The following is a 22,283-nucleotide window of genomic DNA, read 5'->3' as shown; positions in this document are numbered from 1 at the left end:
CCGAATCCACTGGTTAGAAAGGGTGTCCGCATACTTTGGGCCATGTGGTGTATGTTGAATGTGGTGCCAATAAGGTGGTTTGTGATGTGCACAAGCATGCATAGTTATGATCTGTCTTTGGCTATGATAAGACTGCCTTTTGCAGCAATATAGTCCTCCTGAGGATGTCATTCCATCAAAGAGGTTAAAACTATCCTACACAATGCCCTCTGGCAGATTTCACTTTCGCACAATTACTGTACTGTCAGAGTATATTGCAGAACATCCAATAGATGTCTGCCGTGTGTGGTCTCAGTTTCTAGAATTTTTTTCTGGGTTGGAACCTCTGGACAGGCATTGGCCAGCCGTGATCGGTCATTCTGTGTTTGCAATTGATATGGGACAAATTGAGGTGTTATTTGTTGACTACATCTTGTATGGCAGTAAAAAATTTATTCATGCACAATTGAATGCAACCTATGCCAAGTTTGAAGCCATAATAGGTCTCGGCAATACATTCTTGACTCTTCTTCTTCTTCTTCTTCTTTTGGCTGCTCCCGTTAGGGGTCGCCACAGCGGATCATCCGTATGATCCGCATAGTGATTTGGCACATGTTTTACGCCGGATGCCCTTCCTGACGCAACCCTGGTCGCCTCTTACGACACAGGGATATGGTACACCTATTTTAACCGGGGTATACACCGGCCAAGTACACTGGTACTCATTTTGCCGACCTCGGAAGGATGACAGGCTGAGTCAACCCCCTGGTGTATTATTCAGTGGTCCAACGGGGCTTGAACTCAGGACCTTTTGGATCCCAAGCCACTGCCCTAACCACTGCGCCAACACCAGGCTCAATACATTCTTGACTAACACAGCTTAAATGATCTCTTCCATTGGAAAAATGATAAACCTCTGGAGATGTATCTGGCCTTCACTTCAACAGAGACACCAATGTAACTGCAACCTTATTGTTCATGAGCTGCAGATGGGGGCAGTCTGATGCAGAGGGGGGGGCAGTCTGATGCAGAGGGGGGCAGTCTGATGCAGAGGGGGGCAGTCATCCACAGAGGGGGGCAGTCCGCCGCATAGGGGTGCAGTCTGCTGCAGAAGGGGGCAGTCTGCCACAGATGGTAGCAACCTGCTGCAAAGAGGAGTAGTCTTCGGCAGAAGGGGCAATGTGTTTTGTGTTTTGCAGAGTTAAGTATTTTGTGGTGGTTGGAGTACAAATCATTGGCAGGTTCCCCAGCTTACCCGTAAATATCCAATTTGCAGGTTCATCCTGTGCACTGCACGCACAAATTTCCATGTGTGTGTACTGAGTCGTGTGACACTGCTAGACGTGGTAATGAGCAAATTGCAACACAGCACGATTTGGTGAACCACCCCAGCTGTGAAAAACGTCGTTATTGATGTCTGAGCATCGTCAATGTGATGCCACCTTTTTAAAATGAATGTCTTCGTGCTATTGACATGCTTCAGACAGGAATGCTCAAAACGTGGATAGGCGTTTTGGTGTTCATTGGAAGACCATACAATCAACACTGCCATCTCACAGATGTTATCAACACACTGGCAACATGACCGACAGCCCATGTTCTGAGGACCACATGTGACTTCACGTCGGCAGGATATCCATATCCGGTTGGTGTACCGAGCTGTCTAGCACTGGCTAGTTTGTCTCGCACTGTCGAGTTTGTCTGCCACTGTCACGGTGGGGGGGAGATATTCCCACAGAGCAGATAGGAATGCATAAAGTAGCATGGTCCATGTGCGAGTGGATAGTCATCTCGATGTATAAGTAGGGAAACAGCTTCAGAATTGTCTTGTTTGCATGTGCACCATACAGGGTGTGGTACGAGGTAATAATTAGTAAGGGATTATGGTTAAGGAAATCGTTTGTATAACCTCGATATCAACCTCTATCATGGGACTTGGCACGAAAAAGGGGGGCGAGCTATGAACGCCTCCTGAGGGGCGGAGCAATGGATCACCTGGGAGGGACGCAGCGTTGCCCAGAGAGAGGAAAGGGAGAAGCAAATCGTGCAGTTGGTCTGAGGAGAACGGGGAACATGACAAAAGAGAACTGAGTTGGAAGGTCTGACACTGTGGGAAAAGTTGTGGAGCCTGAGGAGAACTGGAGGGAGAAAGAGCTCGAAGGAGATCGTCCTGCCTGCCTGTCTTTGGCCTATGCCTGTTCGTCCTGCCCACCTGCCTCTGCCCATTTTGTCATTCCTGCCTTGCCGTGTTTCATCGACCTGACCGTGTGCCTCATCTCCTCATCTGCTCACGTCATCATCCTGCTCCTCGTCCCTCCTCGTCACCTGCTTTTCCCAACTGCTACCAGAGCTGAGTCCCCCAGTTTTTGTTCCCTTTCTCCCATCTGTGACTGAGTCCAGAGTGAGGTGCCTTAGTGTCTTTGGATTCATTTTTTTTACCTCATTGTACATAATTGTTTAGTAATTGCATTCCCTTCCTCCCAACCTGCCATCGTCTCCTCCATCGCGATTACATCATCCCTGGTTCTTTCTATTGTTTTGGGTTATGGGAAATAAATCTCTTGGATTTAAAAGCTGCAAGGTTTCTCGTGTCCGCCATAACTTGGAACGTCGTCTGAGGGAGTAAACCGCCAGTTTGGCTCATCCGCCCAGCGTCGGTGTTAAATGACCTGGACACGACAATTATATGGTACATTCTCCAAGGCAGTAGAGGCATGGCTTACTGAAGGCTGCGTACGATTTGGGCACCTCCAGGCGATAGTTGCTACTGTTAGATGGTGAGTTGACATGAGCACTATTGGTACCAAAGTTGGGTTGGTGAAAGTTTGTGGTGAAGTTCCTCCTTTGGGCTTGCTTGGCAGGGACTCTTCCAATCACCCTTTCCCTGCTACATCGCCTTTCTTGCATTTCCGGAGGTATGATGGCCAAAGAGTGGGTTGGTGGCGACATGAGCCTCCTTTTCGATGAATTTGACGAGCTGTGTGAAGGTAACCTTGCCACTCTGCTTGTCCATGAGGTTTGTAGAAGCTCGTATCCAGCAGGTCTGGACATGAAAAAGAAGTTTCCCAACAATCTTGCCAAGATTGTGCGATTGTTTTTCTTTCTCTCACTCTCTCTCTCTCTCTCTGAATATCTTTCAAAGCATCGTTACATTCTCAAAGCAAAACGGCAGTCCTTCAGTCCTTCAGTATCATTGGCCTTTATAGCTGGCCATTTCATGGCCCGAGTGATGTATGCATTTCCAATTTTATATCCGTCACCAAACTTCCACTCCATTAGTTCCCTTGCTTCCTTGTAACCTTTGGTGTGGCATATGAAGACAACTTCACACTATGTCCTTAGCCTTGCCGTATGTGTACTGTTCAAAGTAATGCAGTCTTTCGTCATCATCTGAAGTCCTGCAACATATACCGGTATCAAAAGCCTTCACCAATTCCCGGTACTGGATTGGTTCACCCCCAAACTTAGGAATATCTCACTGCGGCAGCCAATTCCGTTGCTGATGCAACGCAATGAACTTGGCGAGACCTTATGGGCAGCATTCATATCTTGGACAATTGCCTTATCTTTGATGAGCAGACGGTGATAATGCAATGCCGCAAGAAGCAGACAGAGATAGTGTGCTGTTCTCTATCTCTATCTCTATGTTCTATAGATAGTGTGCACACTATCTCTGTCTGCTTCTTGCGGCATTGCATTATCACCGTCTGCTCATTGGGGCATCACACTATCACCAATTGCCGCTTGTGATATGTATTCTGCTGCATCAGGGTTCATATGATGGTCTCAAAGTTTAACTGTTTGCGTGAGATGGTCAGAGCCAAGGTTGCCAAACTCTTCCCTTACAAGAAGAATCTTCTCCTGAGCATCCATGACAGTGCCTTTCTGCTGTCTCTGGAGCCTGTCTGTGAAATGCTGTCCTCAGAGGGGACCGTCAAATGTGCCATGCATTTCATGGCTTCTTGGAACCAGGAACTCACCTCGTTCTCGAATTTACATGATTCCTCTTTCACCAGGTGCAAGCCATGGTTGGTTTCTGTCTTGAGGTAGCTTTGGTATTCATGTTGTATGTCTGAATTTATTCAGAAGCGCTCGCTATTCAGAGAGGCTCTGCTGAACTTTTGAATCTACCTGAAAGAGCAAAGAAGGGTGCACAAATCTATTTTGTTTGGCTTATATTGATCTCATCATTCCAGTTCAAGAATACTTTATGTAGACTTTATGCGGAATCAGCTCTGAATATACAGGCGGATGCACATTTAAACTCGCAGAAATCCACAAAATCGCAAGAGCACAATGCCTCGGTCTTGTTGCTTATTTACATGGATGATAGATGGCAGCACGATAAGTCGTTTAGAATGGAGAGCTAAAAATATATTTTTTAATTGAACTTATCTTTGATAAAGGAGACAATGAAGTTACAGCCTTTTCCTTGTCATATCTTAAGCAACCATCTTGGGATCCAAGATGGCCACCTCTGATGTCACGTTGAAATGGCAGCATTGACATTCCTGAAAACTAGAAAAAGGGTCATAGCAATTGAAACTAGAGAGTTCGTAGAACACCTCATCCCGCATGGTCTTGAGAAAAAAGGACATGGACAGGGTCGATGTGCAGCAAATTTGATTGGTTGAGATGATGTAAAAATGCTGTGATAGTTTGTCCAAGTACAACTAAACGAAAGGTTTTTGAAAGTGCCAATTTGGGTGATTTGTGTTCTACAGTGTTCAAGAATATAATTCAATTGAAATAAAGTAAAGATATTAAAGGTTGTCGAATTTATTTTTTTTTTTTTAGAAGTTTACCGCTGTTGATGCAGCATCTTCTACACCGCCTTATTTAACACGTTACATTAGTTATTCATGCCTGTTGTTTGTGTCCTTTAGGACGTCCCTAAAAACAGTAAGTTCCCTGTTTGGAATGATTTTTTAATTTTGTTTTTTTACACCGCCTTATTTAAAACGTTACATTAGTTATTCGTGCCTGTTGTTTGTGTCCTTTAGGACGTCCCTAAAAACAGTAAGTTCCCTGTTTGGAATGATTTTTTAATTTTGTTTTTTAACACCGCCTTATTTAAAACGTTACATTAGTTATTCGTGCCTGTTGTTTGTGTCCTTTACGACGTCCCTAAAAACAGTAAGTTCCCTGTTTGGAATGATTTTGAATTATGTGTTTTTACACCGCCTTATTTAACACGTTACATTAGTTATTCGTGCCTGTTGTTTGTGTCCTTTAGGACGTCCCTAAAAACAGTAAGTTCCCTGTTTGGAATGATTTTGAATTTTGTTTTTTAACACGTTACATTAGTTATTCGTGCCTGTTGTTTGTATCCTTTACGACGTCGTTAAAAACAGTAAGTTCCCCATTTGGAATGATTGTGAATTTTGTTTTTTTTACACCGCCTTATTTAACACATTACATTCGTAATTCGTGCCTGTTGTTTGTATCCTTTACGACGTCCCTAAAAACAGTAAGTTCCCCGTTTGGAATGATTGTGAATTTTGTTTTTTTACACCCCCTTATTTCACACATAACATGAGTTATTCGTGCCTGTTGTTTGTCTCCTTTAGGACGTCCCTAAAAACAGTAAGTTCCCCGTTTGGAATGATTGTGAATTTTGTTTTTTTACACTGCCTTATTTCACACATAACATGAGTTATTCGTGCCTGTTGTTTGTCTCCTTTAGGACGTCCCTAAAAACAGTAAGTTCCCTGTTTGGAATGATTGTGTATTATGTGTTTTTACACCGCCTTATTTAACACGTTACATTAGTTATTCGTGCCTGTTGTTTGTGTCCTTTAGGACATCCCTAAAAACAGTAAGTTGCCTGTTTGGAATGATTTTGAATTTTGTTTGACTGCCAGGCAAACAGACAGAGTAAAAAAATTATCTCATTCTTCTCTGCACATGCGTGGTCAGGACATTCAGAGCCGAAGTACTGCAAAACGACAGGTTCGTGTTCCGATTCGTGTTCAAAATATAATATTCAAATGAAGTGAAGTTGTTACTCAATCATAAACTGACGTTTGTGGACAGACAGACAGACAGACAGACAGACAAAGTGAACCAATTGCTTACCCCCGCTTTTTGCTTTGCGTGCAGGATAATTACTTTTCCATCTGTCTTGGGAATGAAGATATAAAGGAAAACAGGTTTCCACGATGGCCATATTGGAATCCAAGATGGCGACTACCAGGAGCATTTCACGGGTGGAACTTAACGGCAAATAATGATCCCACAGGGACCATACTATAGATATATGCCAAAAATCATGCTTTTCCAAAAAGTGAACAATTATGGGGATTACCTGCTGGGATAGCAAGGCAGTAGCAAGTACCATTTTGCAACTTTTAAATTACGACTCAGCTGGGGTTACAAACCACCAACTTCCCATACTCAAAGCAGATGCACGGACCATTATGCCGTCTTGTCAATCCACCAGATATGATAACATAATCGGGAGAATTTGATACTTTCTCAGGGAAACATTAAAATGACATAAGAGAAGGGTGATGCGATCTAGTCCTGGCGAATCTGACTTGCAGTCTCGGGTCCAAGACCTGCACGCAGGCTCTGGCATCAATTGGTGTGCTGCCCGTCCCTCGGATGGACATTAAACTGGGCGTCCCATCTCATGCAATGAGTTGGGGAATGTTAAAAAAATTCCTTACAGTGTCCTTCGAGAAGTGTCCTTCCTTACAGTGTCAAATCAACTTTCAATGTCCTTCGAGAATAAATGGCGAGCTATCGCTGGCATAATGAACAAATTCCAAATTCCTACTATTACCTGACTGCCTATAGGGGTCGCTGCATCAGTGGCACAGCTGTGCCCTCTCCACCAACAAATGACACTACCCGCAGCCATGTGCCGAATACAAAAGAATAGGAAGTGTCTAAGTCCAACTCAGAATTTCTAAAATAACAAAACCTGTTTGCCTTTTCCATCATAGCACTTGCTGGTATCCTGTGTCGGAGTGGCGACCCGTCCAGGATTGTGCCCAATAGCCAATGATACTGTTTAGGCAGCACCATCGCTCTGCACAGAGTATGGTCCCAGTGGATGGATGGATATACTGTATCTTCTGATGCTGCATCCATTTCTCCCGATTCCAAACAGTGTAGGTCTCCAACATCAGAGGCCTCTGGTCTAACATTACAGGTCTCTTCTTTCAGGTTTCTGCTGCTTCTTCACTTGTCTGCTTCAAAGAGTGATCATTCCTTTTACAGGACACTCCTCATTTCCATGTATCTATTCCTGGCTACACAGTACTCTCTTGCACTGATTTTTTCACCTCATCCCCTGGTGGTGTCATCATCTTTGTCAGACACTCCATCCATAACAGCCAATGCTCTCTGCTAATCCCTCCAAACCATGTGGAATACCTCTGACTCCACATGTCCCTTTGTAATCACTTGCTGCTCCTTTGTGTGATGTACTCTCCACCCCCACATAAGATGATCCATGTACTCCTTGCTTTCTTCCTTCATGGATCTGGTCACGATCACCCATCCCAACGATCTTTTTTCTCCATGTGGTGAATTAAACTGCCACCACATCAGCTAGCTGGATGTCAGAAATGCTTCTTCTTCCATCAACTCATGGTACCGGATCCATAGATAAACCCTGCTGTACGAGCATGACCTGCAATCATGCTACAAGGATGGCCCACAGAAGGATTTAAATCCTGTCAAAACCTTATGAGGCATCAACCTGACCTAATCACTTAATCATTCCACAGGCTGATGGGCAATGTCTTTGATTTGCTGTTGCAGTCAAGGACTGGTCCATCATCATCATCATCATGAAAATTAACCTGCTCATCTCTTTCTGATGCATGGGTTCATTTCACCTTGTCTCGTAGCTATGCTGGCCCTATTATCGGCCTTTGCACAGGAGAGGCTTGCGACGAGGCAGTTTCTTCCAAGCAGCTCACTTTCTCAACTTTGAAGACAAACCAGATTTCAAGGAAACTTACAGTTGCTTCATAAAGCCCACAACAAATGAGCGTCGGCCACCAGTTAAAATCAGGATACAATTTCCAGCAAGATCATCTCAAACCTGAACTCCATGATGTGTCTCCCTCTTTGAAGAACTGGCTGTGCCTGGTGAATTTCGTCTCTGGTATATTCTCTCCTTCAATTAGTTCAGATGAAATAAGTCTGGTGTTGGCTTAGTGCTTCGTGGTTAGGGTGGCTCGCTTAGGATGTTAAGGTCCTGACTTCAAGCCCTGTTGACTGCTGAGTTAACACCAGGTGGGGTTGGCTCAGCCTGTCATCTTTCTGAGGTCAGTGCAATGAGTCAGCATAATCACGCCCCAACAAAATGATAGCTACCCAGCAGCCAAGCTGCCATACGCAAGAGGACGAAGAAGTACAGATCGCTCTCCATGTTTGAACTTGGTATTTGTTTCCAAAGTAACAGTCCCAAAGCCATCTCTCCCAATCTTTAGTTGTCCTCCCTTACTCATGGCTACTCAGATATTGTGTGAGTTTTCCACCTGCTAAGGTCAATACCTTCATGGATGACCTTTCCTTGTCTGAGCTACAGGCGCTCGTCTTGCTCCCTCTGCTCTTTCAGCTCACTGCTCTTCCCACAGCTCTACTTTGGCGGATATTTTGCTTCAGCAACCCCCTCCTTGTCAACCTTTTAAAGTCCAAGCTTATTACTCACCTACATTCCTTTCCCTTCTTTTTTTTCTGTTTGTGGAATCGTTGCCCTGTATCTGTCCAATCATGTTCCTGCCTCTATATTTGTCCAATCATGTTTTTCCTTCCACTACTTCAAGGTCAAAGCTCACCGTTATCTCTTGTCATCTCCCTTTTCCATTAATTATCTTCTTTTTTAAAACCCAGTCCCAGCTAACCTCCTGCTATACACCACCTTTTATTTGGACAGAACCTCCTCCCTCAACCTCCACTGTTTGGCCCCTCCATAACCCTTGATTTCGATTTGTTGTTTTTAAAATCGCAATGTATTCGAGTCCAGCTGCAAATTCTGATCAACTAAGATTTGGCGCCCAAGTACTGGAGATAGATGTTCCATGTTCTGTTCTTGCGTATGGCAGCTTGGCTTCCAGGTAGCTGTCATTTCTTGGAAGCGTGGCTGTGCCGCTGATGCTGTGTCCCTCAACCAGTACACTGGTACTCATTTCGCCAACCTCGGAAGGATGACAGGCTGAGTCAATCCTACCTGGTGTTAATTCAACAACCAATGGGGCTCAGACTCAGGACCCTAAGATCCTAAGCTGGCCACCACAACCACGAAGCCAACACCAGGATAGTTGCATGCAAGGTGTGTACATTAACGGAATCATTGGCGCCCTATGCTCAGAGGTAGTTAGTGCCCTCACCTTTGAACTATCTAGTCTGAGTTCAATTTCCGACCCGACTTTAAGCTGACGGATTGGATCTTCGCAGACAAGACGTTGCATCACAAAGTGCTCCATCCCTCAGATGGACGTCAAGCCGGGTGCCCCGTCTGCTGGCATCAGTCAGTGGACGGTAAAGATCCCTCTGAGTCTTTCGACCAAAGGAATAGGCCATTCATCGCGTGCCGTCAACCCTGTCCAAATTCCACGGTCCTTCACCCTAATCCACAGGGAGAACTGCATCAACGGAGCCACAGCTACGCTTCCAGAGATGACACAACCAGCAGCCAGGTGCTGCGAATGAATGAATGAATGAATAAATACACCTTGTTTTTCTTTCTTCTTGTGTTTTTTTCTTCCTTATCTTATCTCCCAGAACCTCCCGAAGTCCCACAACTTCCCTTCTCTGCCCAATCTGTACATCATAGCACTAAACAAGAGTCTGAAATCTGGATTAAGGTGTTGCGTTGGGCGTAGGAGGTACACACTTGAATGTGCTGTTATGACAGCTTGAATATGTAGAAAGCACTCAGGTGAAACTTAATTTTGTCGGAGTGCTGTCTCCATCCAGCATTACAAACTCAAAATGGCGGGACATATTGTCTTCCTTCACCCCTTTTCCCCTTTCCACTCTCCCTCCCATACATTCCATTTCCTCGCCTCCCTACCTCCCATTTTGTTACTTATTCCTAGTTTCCCTTCCTCCCACATTCCTTTAAGCTCAGGTTCACCTCCCTCTCCTTCTCCTCCTCCTCCTCCTTCTCCTCGCGTACATCTATGACATGTATGTGCCTCTTGGTAAATAATTTTGACTCGGTCGACATGCTTTTGCCAAATTATCTTCGCCTTATTTGACTGAAGGTTCGCAATGCCTAATTGGACATGCCCTTGCCTACTTTACGTCATCTGTCGACCTTCTTATTCGTGGGACTAATCATCATGCACGAACGATGACTCCACCTGTACCTGTCCGGACATCTTGGACTCAGGTTCACACAGTAACACCAGCGTGTGAGTCCTTCGCAGAATGACTGACTGACACCTGTAACGTTTCCTGCTCCGCAGGTGAATCACCTCCCCAAGGCCAAGCGAGAGAAGCGTTTACATCCCCGCGATTCAGCTCTCGAGGCGACGGTCTCTGCCCACCATGAGCACGTGCGTCTCGCTGTCGCAGGGCATGCCTAGTGCAAATTGGCGGCAATCCTGCAAGGCCGAGGCTGCAGACGACGAGACGATCTCTTCACTCGGCCCTCCAGCGTTTCCCGAGGAAGATGACACTGATCTCCGACACCAAATACATTCAAACATGGAAACGGGGTCTCCTCGCGGAGGTCGTGCTGGATAAGACGTCCTTTTTTTGCAGGTGGTTCTGCCCGCATCCCTGCCCTGAGGGAGCAATCTCTGGGTGTGAACCCATCGCGAATATCGAACCACGGTCCACTTTGTTCGGTCCCAGGAGACCCAAGTCAGCTTGAATCGATTTACGTCGTCGTATCACAAGTATGGACATCACGGCTCCCCTGAGAAGGCAGGCCATTGTGGAGGAGGGGGTGCTGCACCAATCGGTGTTTCCCGCCGTTTCCGGAAGGTCTTCATATTCCACGATCGCCTTGTGTTGTCTCCTCCTGAGCCTGGGCAATGTTAAGTTACTTACCTCTGACACCGAACTACAGAAGGTGGACCGAGACACCCCTGTCTGTCTGGTCTGTCTGTCTGTCTGCCTGTCTGTGAGCATGATATCTCAAAGAATTTGAAACCGACATTCACAAAACTTCACCAAACGGTAGATTTCGTCATCAGCAAGAAGCCTATTTATTTTGAGGTCAAAAGGTCAACATAGGCCAAAGGTTGACAACTTTGTCAAATTTCTATCATACTCAATTTTTCATCCAATTGATTTGAAATTCTAAAAGGATTTACAAATCAGGTCACTGAATTCAACCACCAATTATTTTTGAGGCCAACGTGGGCCAAAAGGTCAACATAGGCCAAAGGTCAAGAACTTGGGTTGATTTCTAAAATCCTCAATTTTCATCCGATCGACTTGAAATTTGAACAGGGTCTGCATATCGTGTCCTTAAATTCAACCACCAATCATTTTTGTGGTCTAAAGGTCATAAGGTCAACAACCTGGCCAAATTTATACAATTGTCAATTTCCATCCGATTCACTTGAAATTTGAACAGGGTTTGCATCTCATATCATTTCGCTGAATTCAACCACCCATTATTTTAGAGGTCAACATCGATGAAAGGTCGACGACTTACGTGAAATTTTTGAATCCTGAATTTTCATACGATTGACTTGAAATTTGAACAGGGTTTGCATCTCATATAATTTTGCTGAATTCAACCACCCATTATTTTAGAGGTCAACATCGATGAAAGGTCGACGACTTACGTGAAATTTTTGAATCCTGAATTTTCATACGATTGACTTGAAATTTGAAGAGGATTTGCATATCATGTCACTGAATGAGGTCAACATAGGCCAAAGGTCAACAACTTGGGTTGATTTCTAAAATCCTCAATTTTCATCCGATCGACTTGAAATTTGAACAGGGTCTGCATATCGTGTCCTTAAATTCAACCACCAATCATTTTTGTGGTCTAAAGGTCATAAGGTCAACAACCTGGCCAAATTTATACAATTGTCAATTTTCATCCGATTCACTTGAAATTTGAACAGGGTTTGCATCTCATATCATTTCGCTGAATTCAACCACCCATTATTTTAGAGGTCAACATCGATGAAAGGTCGACGACTTACGTGAAATTTTTGAATCCTGAATTTTCATACGATTGACTTGAAATTTGAAGAGGATTTGCATATCATGTCACTGAATGAGGTCAACATAGGCCAAAGGGTCAACAACTTAGGTGCAGTTTCTAAAAGCCTCAATTTTCATCCAATTGACTTGAAATTTGAAGATGATTCGCACATCATGTCACTGAATGAGGTCTCAAGGTCAACCGAGGCCGAATTTCTAAAATCGCCAATTTTTTTAATGCGATTTACTTGAAATTTGAACAGGTTTTACATATGTCACTGAATTCAACCAATCAATATTTTTGAGGGCTATATAGGCTGAAAGGTCAACATAGGCCAAAGGTCAACAACTTAGGTGAGATTTCTAAAATCCTCAGTTTTCATCCCATTGCCTTGAAATTTAAAGTGGATTTGCTTATCAGGTCACTGAATGAGGTCTAAAGGTCAAATGGTCAACGTAGGCCAGATTTATAACATCGTCAATTTTCATCCGATGTACTTGACTTCGCCATCGCTGACAGTCTCTCGGTCTTCTTGCACCTCATTTTTGGTCTTGCACCCTCTGTGCTTTTTTCCCCCCTCCCCAAGTTTCTGAAAGATCCACGCGGTCCACCAGAAACCCCCTCCTCGTGAAACTGCCTGAATCCAGAACCACCGCACACCTCCAATCTCTAATTATTGCTCTTTGTTGTTTGACTTTGTGATGGACCGATGTGTAATCATGGATCCCAGATGAATGAGGTTGTTCATGGTCTTTTGAATGGGAATTGAAGGATTTTAGGGACTGAGGTTAAAGGTGGTGAGTTTGAAGTAAATACAGGAGGTAGAAGAGGTAGAGGGAGCTATAGGTGGAGGAGGTAACTGGAGGATCTATGTGGGGGGGGGGGGGTGGTTCTGAAATACCGTGGAGATTCGTGCATGATATGATCGGTGAGAAGGAGACGGCAGGGAAAGAAAAAGAACGAGGCAGCAGGCTGAAGAGGAGAAGGTTATGGAGGGAGGTGCAGGAGGAGGAGGAGTGGAGGGAAGAGGAAGAGCGGAGAGATCTGCGCTCCGGGCGGGGCAAGGGGTGCGGGCGGAGGGAGCTCGTCGGCCGGACGGGCACACGGGCCGGGGCGGCCGGCTCGCCGCGCTGCGGGCAGGGATTTGCCTCGGGGACAGCCAGGGACACCGGTAAGAACGGTCGCCGGGTTCGAAGATCGCAGGAATGCTGGAATGGCGGGGAAAAGGAGGGAAATGGTGGATCGGCGTGTCGGAGAGAGCCGGGGGAGGTGTAACGTAGAACGGTAGAAGGATGAATGTCCATGCGATGTCAGAGCCACGAAGGTGTCGCCCAAGGTCGTTCGGAGCCTTGTACCTGCCCGGCTTTCCGATGTCCTTTGAATCCGCGTCCTTGGGACGCGAGGCCGGGTGTCCGTGCCAGCGATCCGCCAAATGCGCTAAAAAGACGGGAGCAACATCGCCGGAGCCTCGGTGTCAACCGTGATGCTGGACCGCGGGACGACGACGGGAAAATGATCTTAATGACTCATTAGCATTGGGCAAGCCGCACCGTGACGGTCAGCTTCGCGTGTTCGGCTCCTCCGCATATTGGCACTGCTCACGGCACGGTCGGGAGTGGATACGCCTCGACCCGAGCTGTGAGCTCTCGGCACGATTCATCAAAAAAACACTGATGTAGCAAATGGAAATATGAGGAAGATGGGGGCATGGAAAAAAGAGCGATGCTGTGACGTTTGTGTTTCGCGAGCAGGTGAGGTCACCCGCCAAAAAAAGCGGTTGTATCCCGACCACGGTGAATACTAAGGAGGCGACAACAGGTGTTGTTGAGGGATCATCAAATCACCATTACCATCACCATCACCACCATCACCATCACCATTACCATCACCACCATCACCATCACCATCATCATCATCATCATCACCATCACCATCATCATCATCATCACCATCACCACCATCACCACCATCATCACCATTATCACCATCAAAATTTGGCCATTGGACCAACATATTTCCTTCTTGCCTGAGTACCATTTTCAGCCAATCGTTGTGTTCTGACCAAGGTGATGAGCGAGAGAATGGTGAGTTGGTGAAGAATCATTGTGTTAAGGATAGGTGAGAAGGTAATCAAGGAACAGGTAACGTAGTTGGACAAAGGATAGGTGTAGTGATTTTATGAGGTGTTTTTTATTGAGAGGGTTGTGGTGGAGGAAGTAATTAATAATGAAGGTGGTGATCATGAGATGAGATGACTTGTGAGTGGAAGGGGCGGTGATGGGGGATGTGATTAAGTGATGTGTGGAACAAACGTAGTATAAACGATTCAAGAGATCTCAATCAATGGACGAGGTGTTCTTGAATCATTAATGAGGTGAATAAGCGATGATGGAGATATATTGATTTGATGATTGATAAATCGTCGTTCGTTGATGCGTGAGTCGGGAGGTGGGAGTGATTGGTTGATGATTGGTACGACTGTGAATGAATTCGACGAAGAGGTGTATAAGAGAGTTGACAGGATGGCCTAGAGGTAAGCACACTGGCCTCCGAGCTATCTCGCCTGGGTTCGAATCCTGACCCAGCTGTAAGCCGTCGTCCTGGTGCTTCACAGGCAAGGTGTTTCCTCACTGTGTGTCCTGTCTGCATGTTGAAGATCCCATTGTGTTCTTCGTGATGAGTAGTTGAGCTATCGCCGGCATCATGAACAAATTCCTGCCCTGACGTCCTGTTGTCCGACTGTAATCGTAGCCCACTAACTGCTTTGGCAGCAGCAATGCTCTGCATCAGGTGATGGTGATGATGGTGATGATGATGGTGATGGTGATGATGGTGATGGTAATGGTGATGGTGGTGATTGTGATGGTGATGATGATGAGGTGTAAGACAAATGAATGAGGTATGGCCATGTGCTTGAATTCCTGGCTCCCGCATCGTTGCCAAAGGCAAGTGAGGAGGGAACCATGTGCCAGCTGGCGGAGCTCCAACCCTTGGCGAGCCACTGCTCTTTCCTCCTGGCTCATTTTTATTTCCAAAAGTGAAGCCATACATCACGAAGAGTCCACAAAGCACTGCTTGAACTTCCCTCCAAACATGGCCGTCCATTTTGATCATCCCTTCAAACCTGTTTCTGAAAAGACCTCCACAAAGTCCAATCTCGTGAAAGAGCCAGAACATGGAACGTACCCAATGATGCGGAAAGTGGGGAAACAAACCGATAGCAGGGAAGAGGGACTTGCAGGACGAATGAGAACAGGAAGCATGAAAGTACTGGAAGGGTGAGGTGGACAGGTGGGTTGAACAGGCTGGATAAAGGTCAACCACAACAAGAAGAGGAAGGGGGGAAGCGAGGATGAAACAGCACGATAATTAAAAAAAACCCAGAAATGATGGTGGAGGGAGAGGGGAGAAAACAATAACCTGCAAAGGAAGGGGTGCACTTGGGGAGGGTTAATGAAGGTCGAAAAGATCATGAGTATGGATGGGGGAATAACCTGAGGTGGTGGTGAACAGTTATCTTGAAACCTTGGAAGGAAGAATGAGATTGAACAGACGGAGGAAGTTTGTTCCACAGGTGAGAGAAAAGAGGAACAAATGAGCAGAGGTGAGCAGTGAGTCTGGATTCTGGGAGTTCACCAGTGGTGGGTTACTGGCAGACCATGCACGGCCTGGAAAAACCGGGGTGGGGATAGTCGTTTTGAGGGGGCAGCGGGGTGGACAACATGGGTAAGGATAGAGGGCACAAGACCAAGAAGGACGTTGGTTTACTTATTTAAAAGATGGGGTATCCTGGTACACATCTTCTTTGTCATCCACCTTATTCGCCTGATTTTAGAACCCTGTTGGCTATTTGCTGATCAACTCTATTATAGTCTTTACATGACTGATTGAGGAGAACCCTTTGTTCCTTGCAAAGTCGAATATTTTTCAAGTATATTGGTCAGTCGAGTTTGTTCTGTCTGTCTGTTATTCTGTCTGTTTGTCTGTTTATCGCCTACAGGTCACAATTTAAAACTGATCTTCATCAAACTTCATCATGTGGTCGAGTTTGTCATAAGCAAGAAGCCTTATGTTTTTGAGGTCAAAAGGTCAACGACTCAGGTGGGAATTCTAAAATCCTCAATTTTCATCCGACTCACTTGTAATTTGAACAGGATTTGCATATCAGGTGACTAAGTTCAACCGCTAATTCCTTTTGAGGTTAACCATAGGCCAAAGGTCAACAACTTCGGTGGTATTTCTAAAAATCCTCAATTTTCATCCGATTGGCTTGAAATTTGAAGAGGATTTATATTTCAGGTCAATTAATTCAACTACCTTAATATTTTGAGGTCAAAAAGGTCAACATAGGATAAACGTCAACAACTTAGGTGAGATTTCTGAAATCCTCAATTTTCTTTCATCCGGTTGATTTAAAATTTGAAGATGATTTCTATTTCCGGTCACTGAATTCAACCATCCAATTATTTTTGAGGTCAACATGAACCAAAAGGTCAATAAATAAGGTGTTATTTCTGAAATCCTCAATTTTCATCTGATTGATTTGAAATTTGAAGAGGATTTATATTTCAGTTCAATAAATTCAACCGGCCAATTATTTTTGAGGGAAACATCCACCAAAAGGTCAACATAGGCTCAAGGTCAACAACTGAGGTGGTGTTTCTAAACTCAATTTTCATCCGATTGACTTGAAATTTGAACAGGATTTATATTGCCGGTCACTGAATTCAACCACCAATTGTTTTTTTTAGGTCAAATTTGTTTTATGGATTTTGCAAGTATCATGCTCTGCACAACATCTTCTTGTTTGTTTGTTTTCTGAGTTTGAGGAGAATGTAAAAGATGTCTCATGGGCTCGAGACATTTCAAGAACGTTGTGATAATAATAGCACTTATAAACTTGAATGCCTGTGGCAAATGTATGACACAATGGGCATCGTCATCAAGCAGGATGCCCATTGTGTCCCTCTCCCCTAGCTGGGCTCTCAGGTCTTCACTGATCCTGACGATCCCCAAACTAGGGTGAAATTACTGTGATGTCATTTGGCTTGGGATACCTGTTAGCCTCGACCATTCTTAAAGGGACGAGAGAGGGTGTTATATAATCGGTCTGTGTGTCTGTGAGTCCGCATGCAGATCTACTTTAATATAGCGCTGTGGTGTGTGAAAGGTGTCTCCATGACAAATGTCTCCCGAGGCTACTCTGTCCTGTTGAGTCGCTGTTTTTGTGTTGATGTTTTGGTGAACTTGTTTACATAACTGCTCCTGGTAGTCCTTTTGAGAGACTGCTCTGCAGTCCAATATGCAGGTCAAAGCCCATTCTAAACTGGTAGTGTATCTTTTATATGGTCACCCACTGCCAAATTCAAAAAAAAATCAATAAAAGTCATCCTGAAGAGGACAGTCTTCTTAAATAGACCAGGTCTTGTACTCTTTTCCAGGCGGAGCACTGTCGAGTCTTCAGCCTCTTTTCTTGAGTCAAGTCGTTAGTCGTAGGAAAAATATCGAGTCAAGTATTATGAGTCATAGTTTCTGAGTCCAATATTCCAGACCTGGTGGGCATATCCAAAGCATTCCCATCTGAGCATATAGCTCATGAAAGTATGAAGTATGAAGTATGAACCTAGGTTCAAATCTTATGTATTGTTGATTTGTCCATTTTCTACGAATGTCCTTGCAATTCATGCAAAAGTACAATGTTGTGTCCTAATGTATTAAGAATAATGCAAACCAAGGCATATTATAATCTGGGAAGTACCAGCATATTAAGGACCTACTTACATTTTATGCTGTAATGCAAAAATGACAGAATATTGGGACATGCGATGGTGGTGAGATCGATCATCCTGCCTCCCTACGATCTCATCCCAACCCCTTTTCCATTCTTTCCCCTACATTTCTTCCTTCCCTTCATTTTCTCAAATTAATTTCTCAATTACACACCCTCATCCTTTCCCCCTCCACCTGAACTAGCACCCTTACTTAACGTGACTGAGTGGTGACCTGCCCAGGATTAGTTCTTAACCACAGAAGTGTTCACAGCTTGTCGTGAGCACCCCAGCACTTTGTCAAGAGCATGGGCCACCACCACCTACTTCCCCTATATTGTGCATGTAATATGTGGATTATGTCGAATTGTTCTCCCTCCGTAATCCTGATGAGTACCATAGTCATTTTTGCTATGTTAAGCCATCTTGTTTTGTCTGTTTGCATCCATTGTTGTGCATAGATAGTCCAACAAAACCTACATAATACACCGAGTGTACTGAAATCAAAACCATATAATCTCACATCTGGGTTGATGGACATTCATGACCTGGCAGATCAAATAAACATCCTTCCTGCTTCCTCTGCAAATAATTACAAGAGCAAAGTCGATGGCGCGCCGTAGCAAATCCCCACGCTTCCCACCTAAAGCAACATTGAACGATGGCAAAAAGTTCCACCAGGAATGAGCCAATATCAATTTTTTGGTTAATTGTTTTTTTCTTTTGACCCCTGTAATCCCAAGTCCCTACCCCTTGAGGCATGAACCGGGGGTCAAATCCAAAAATCGTTATAAATTCAATGCGTCCCCCCAATGTTGATTGCATATGCAAAGTTTCATTAAAAAAAAATGCTTTAAAATGTACCTGTAATTACACTTTTTGACTTTTTGACCCCATCCCAGGAGGGCAAAGCCAAAAATGATACTACTCCTGCACTTTCTTGCCATGTGATTATCACAACTACCAAGTTTGGTGAATTTCTGCCCGGAACTGTTTAGGAGGAGAAAGCATGACGGATGGACAGACAAACAGACAGACAGAGCCGATTATAAATATCCCCCCAATTTTTTTTCAAAAAATATGCAGACAAATATATTTAATGATCTCAAAAGAAGTAAATCGCACTGTCCCATTCTTTGCATGCAATCGCAGAAGGAGTTGCCATGCATAAGTATGGTTTCTCAAACAAAGTGCACATTATTTATTAGCTATTAATGCAATGCGTTTGTTGAGGAACGCTGAGACGTGAGTAATTGTATCGTAAATCAAAGGACGATGTAAATGTGCTTGTAAGCCAGTTGTGCTGTTGATTTTTCTCTCATCATCTGCATTATGTTAAGGCATGCTGTCGCATGGATGGACTTCTAGCGTACAAGGAATGGTGTTTCTTTACACGAAGAACCTCCATCATGAAGCTTCCACGTTCACTTTTGAGATCCACCGAGACTGGCTAGACACCTACCCGAAAGAAGAAAGATCAATGCTGCACTGGTTTTGACTGAATGCTCGCAAGCTTTTCGAGTAATTGGGTGAGTGGTACAGAGAGGGGTGGATTGTGTCAAAGTGGTGTCGAGATGTTTGAAAGCGAGTCAGTAAATTAAGATGTGCGAAGAGCAGGGACACATTTAAAACTCTCGTTCCTCCGATGCAAGACTGTTATCTTGATGGGCAAAGAGGCTTGCAGACATTCTGAAACTTTATTTTATCTGCGTTCCCCTTGCCAGGGTCAACGATAGCTGTTTTGAGGCCTGCTGGTTGGGACGTAAAAGCGTTTCAGGAACAAAGTCACTTATTGTGGGGGGAAAATGGAAGTAAGGTGGAGGGGACAGGGTGCTCCTCTGAAAGGTTAGGTTGGTTAACCAACTACATCTGTGGCATTGCGGAATTGGCTCGAAAGTATGCAGCCCAACTAAAATCTTCAACATTGTCTCACAAGCAATTACAGAAGTATTGTTTTTCCACTTCTTTTCATAATAGTGGGAAGACATATGCAAATATAGTACAGAATTTTTTTGGTTTACAGACTCGGCTCAGAAAGAGTGAAGTGACAAATGGTAGAAGGCAACGCACAGACAGTTGGTCAGTGGGACAACACACGGTCACAACAATGTGATGAACAAACAGGAGGGGAGAAAAGAAGGAAGCAATTATAGAAATCTGCAAATAAATGGGAAGTGGTCATGGGGGATGGGGTGTGCGGATATCGGGACGGGATAGAGGACGACCAGATGTGTTGGAGTACTGCCACCTTGAAACCATGGAAAGAAGAGTGGGATTGAACAACCGGCAGAAAGACGTCCCAGAAGCATGAGGAAAGAGGAACAAAACAGGTGGAGGTGAGCACCGAGGCTAGAGTACGGTAGTCTCACAAGGAGTGAGTTGTTGGAGAAACGTGTGCAACCTGGAGGGACAGAGAAGTAAAAGAACAGAGGCAACAAGACCTGAGAAGAGACGAGAGAAAATGGAGAGGCGACTAACCTGTCTGCAAAATGAGAGCACAGCACTCCCTGTGCCTCTCTATCTCAGTGGGGAGATGCCAATGATGTTTTGGATTCTTCAGCATTCAGGAGGGATATTTGTAAAATTGAGTCAACAATGGATAAGGAAGAACAGGACTCCGTTGAACTCCTGATAAAGGCTTTGTCAGCTGAGAAATTCAGATTTGCCTGGGAAGGACTTGGCACAACAGAAAATGCCCAGTTTGCGGCTGGCTTTGGAGTCCACCTTTGATATGTGGTCTGCCCAGAAGAGGTGAGGCTCAAAATTCCAGAGACTGAATGTCTTTCAGGAGTTGATTGTAGAGCGAGACACATTAGGTGGATTCGTTTGATGATCCTTCTGGAGAGACAGGTGAGAACGGGAGATTTGCTTGGATTGAAAGACATGTTCCAAGTGTTGTACCAGCATTTTATCATGTCCAGGTTAGCATGGGGAAAACCTCTGCTGTTGGCTTTTCAGTGGAATATTTTGTCATTTGCGAAGAGGAAAGGAGGATTTTACATAGCATTGGAGAAGTCATGAGTGCATAATAATAGGACTGTGGACCTATTATTTTTTTCAGGTGTTGGACTGATGTTGGATGTCTTCCAAGCATATGGGAGGTGGTGTTGCGTGTATAGTAGGACCAGCTGAAGAGAGCAGACAGATAATAAATGAGAGCAACAGAGAAGAATATGAGAACATGGGCACTGGTGCAATCAACAAAGCACAGTCAAGGCTATCCAGTACTTTCTCCACCGTATCTTGGAAAAAAACAAGGTAAATGGCTATGAGAATGTGAGTACAAGAGGAGAAGGCGGCGGCATCGAGGAATAAGCTGGGTAAATGAGTCTTGAAGCAACCACTGAGTTAAATAGACATTCAGCCTTAACTCGAGAAGAATCAACTGTGAAACCTTTTGTGGTGTGAAGGGGATGGAGGAAGAACCTGCACTCAGACAGACTTAACAAGGTGCCACCAGGACCTTGAAGAAGCGGACAGGTTGGAAAATGCAGTTTTCACTTTTGCCACGTATGATGCTTTATGGCTTGCTTTAAGATGTTCATACATTCCAAGCATTGTGGAATGACTTTCATACATTCCAAGCATTGAGGAATGACCTCAGGTTACCCAGATTTGGCTTTGCCTTCCATCATGAGAAAGAAAGCTGCTTTATAGCCATTGCCATGTTACAGAGTTCAATGTGCCAGGGCCTATCTCGGATGGATCCAACAGGCAGAGACAGACGAAGTTGCGCGAAATGTGAGCTGCTGCGCAGAATCGGCTGAAGCCGCACATGCGCACATGGCGTTGAATACAGTGTTGCATTTTTTGAGTCGGAGAAGTTGTTTTGGTTTCTTATTATGTCCGGCCGCATTCGCATCTCCTGGTTCATGTGCAGTGAGGCAGAAATAATGTTGTTCGAGTGGCAGACGGCCATTGTTGTGCACATTTCATGCAGCTTCGCCTGTTATGGGATGCAATCTGTGCCTTTGCCTTTCCATCAAACTAGGAGGTTTTATACATTATTTAACCGACTAGGTTTGCATGGTCACAAGTAAACGATTGTGTGGTATCTCATCCTGACGAGTTCATTAATAGGACGAAACCATGGTCAGCGACTCCCCTGTCCTTCATTTGTAACGTTTAAAATCCTCGGTCTTTTAAGTAGACTCGGGTGATACCCGCGGAAGCCATCTGGAATGGAGGTCAAGTGGTGATCATGCACACATGGTGTTCAATGCCTTGTTGCGTTTATTGGGTGGGAAGGCCTTGTTTTGGGAAAGAGAGAGAGAGACAGACAGAGACAGAGAGATTGATTAAAGGAAAGCTTTCCCAGGCAGAGTCAATATCAAATGCAGAGGAGATCAAAGCAAGAGAGTTTGAAGTGAATAATCAGACTTTGTGTTTTTGTGGAT

General features: G+C 44.7%; 1 protein-coding gene across 8 annotated transcripts in view; it reads left to right on the top strand.

The window, feature by feature from the left end:
• Positions 1-13,149: 13,149 nt before the first annotated feature.
• LOC147017452 (DNA (cytosine-5)-methyltransferase 3A-like) overlaps positions 13,150-22,283 on the top strand; it is a 182,596-nt gene continuing 173,462 nt past the window's right edge. For 2 of the 8 annotated variants that reach the window (XM_085847127.1, XM_085847128.1), the window contains exons 1-2: positions 13,161-13,289; positions 16,119-16,219. The gene's annotated coding sequence lies outside the window, so the exon portion shown is untranslated. Of the gene's footprint in view, positions 13,290-16,118; positions 16,220-22,283 lie in introns of all 8 variants that reach the window. The other 6 variants (XM_085847123.1, XM_085847124.1, XM_085847126.1 and 3 more) reach the window with 4 other exon arrangements.

This window comes from Eptatretus burgeri, chromosome 11, assembly GCF_056783735.1.
Source record: "Eptatretus burgeri isolate ZD-2024b chromosome 11, Ebu_testis_v1, whole genome shotgun sequence".
In the NCBI taxonomy this organism is placed as follows: domain Eukaryota; kingdom Metazoa; phylum Chordata; class Myxini; order Myxiniformes; family Myxinidae; genus Eptatretus; species Eptatretus burgeri.
This window is presented reverse-complemented; position numbering and strand designations above follow the sequence as displayed.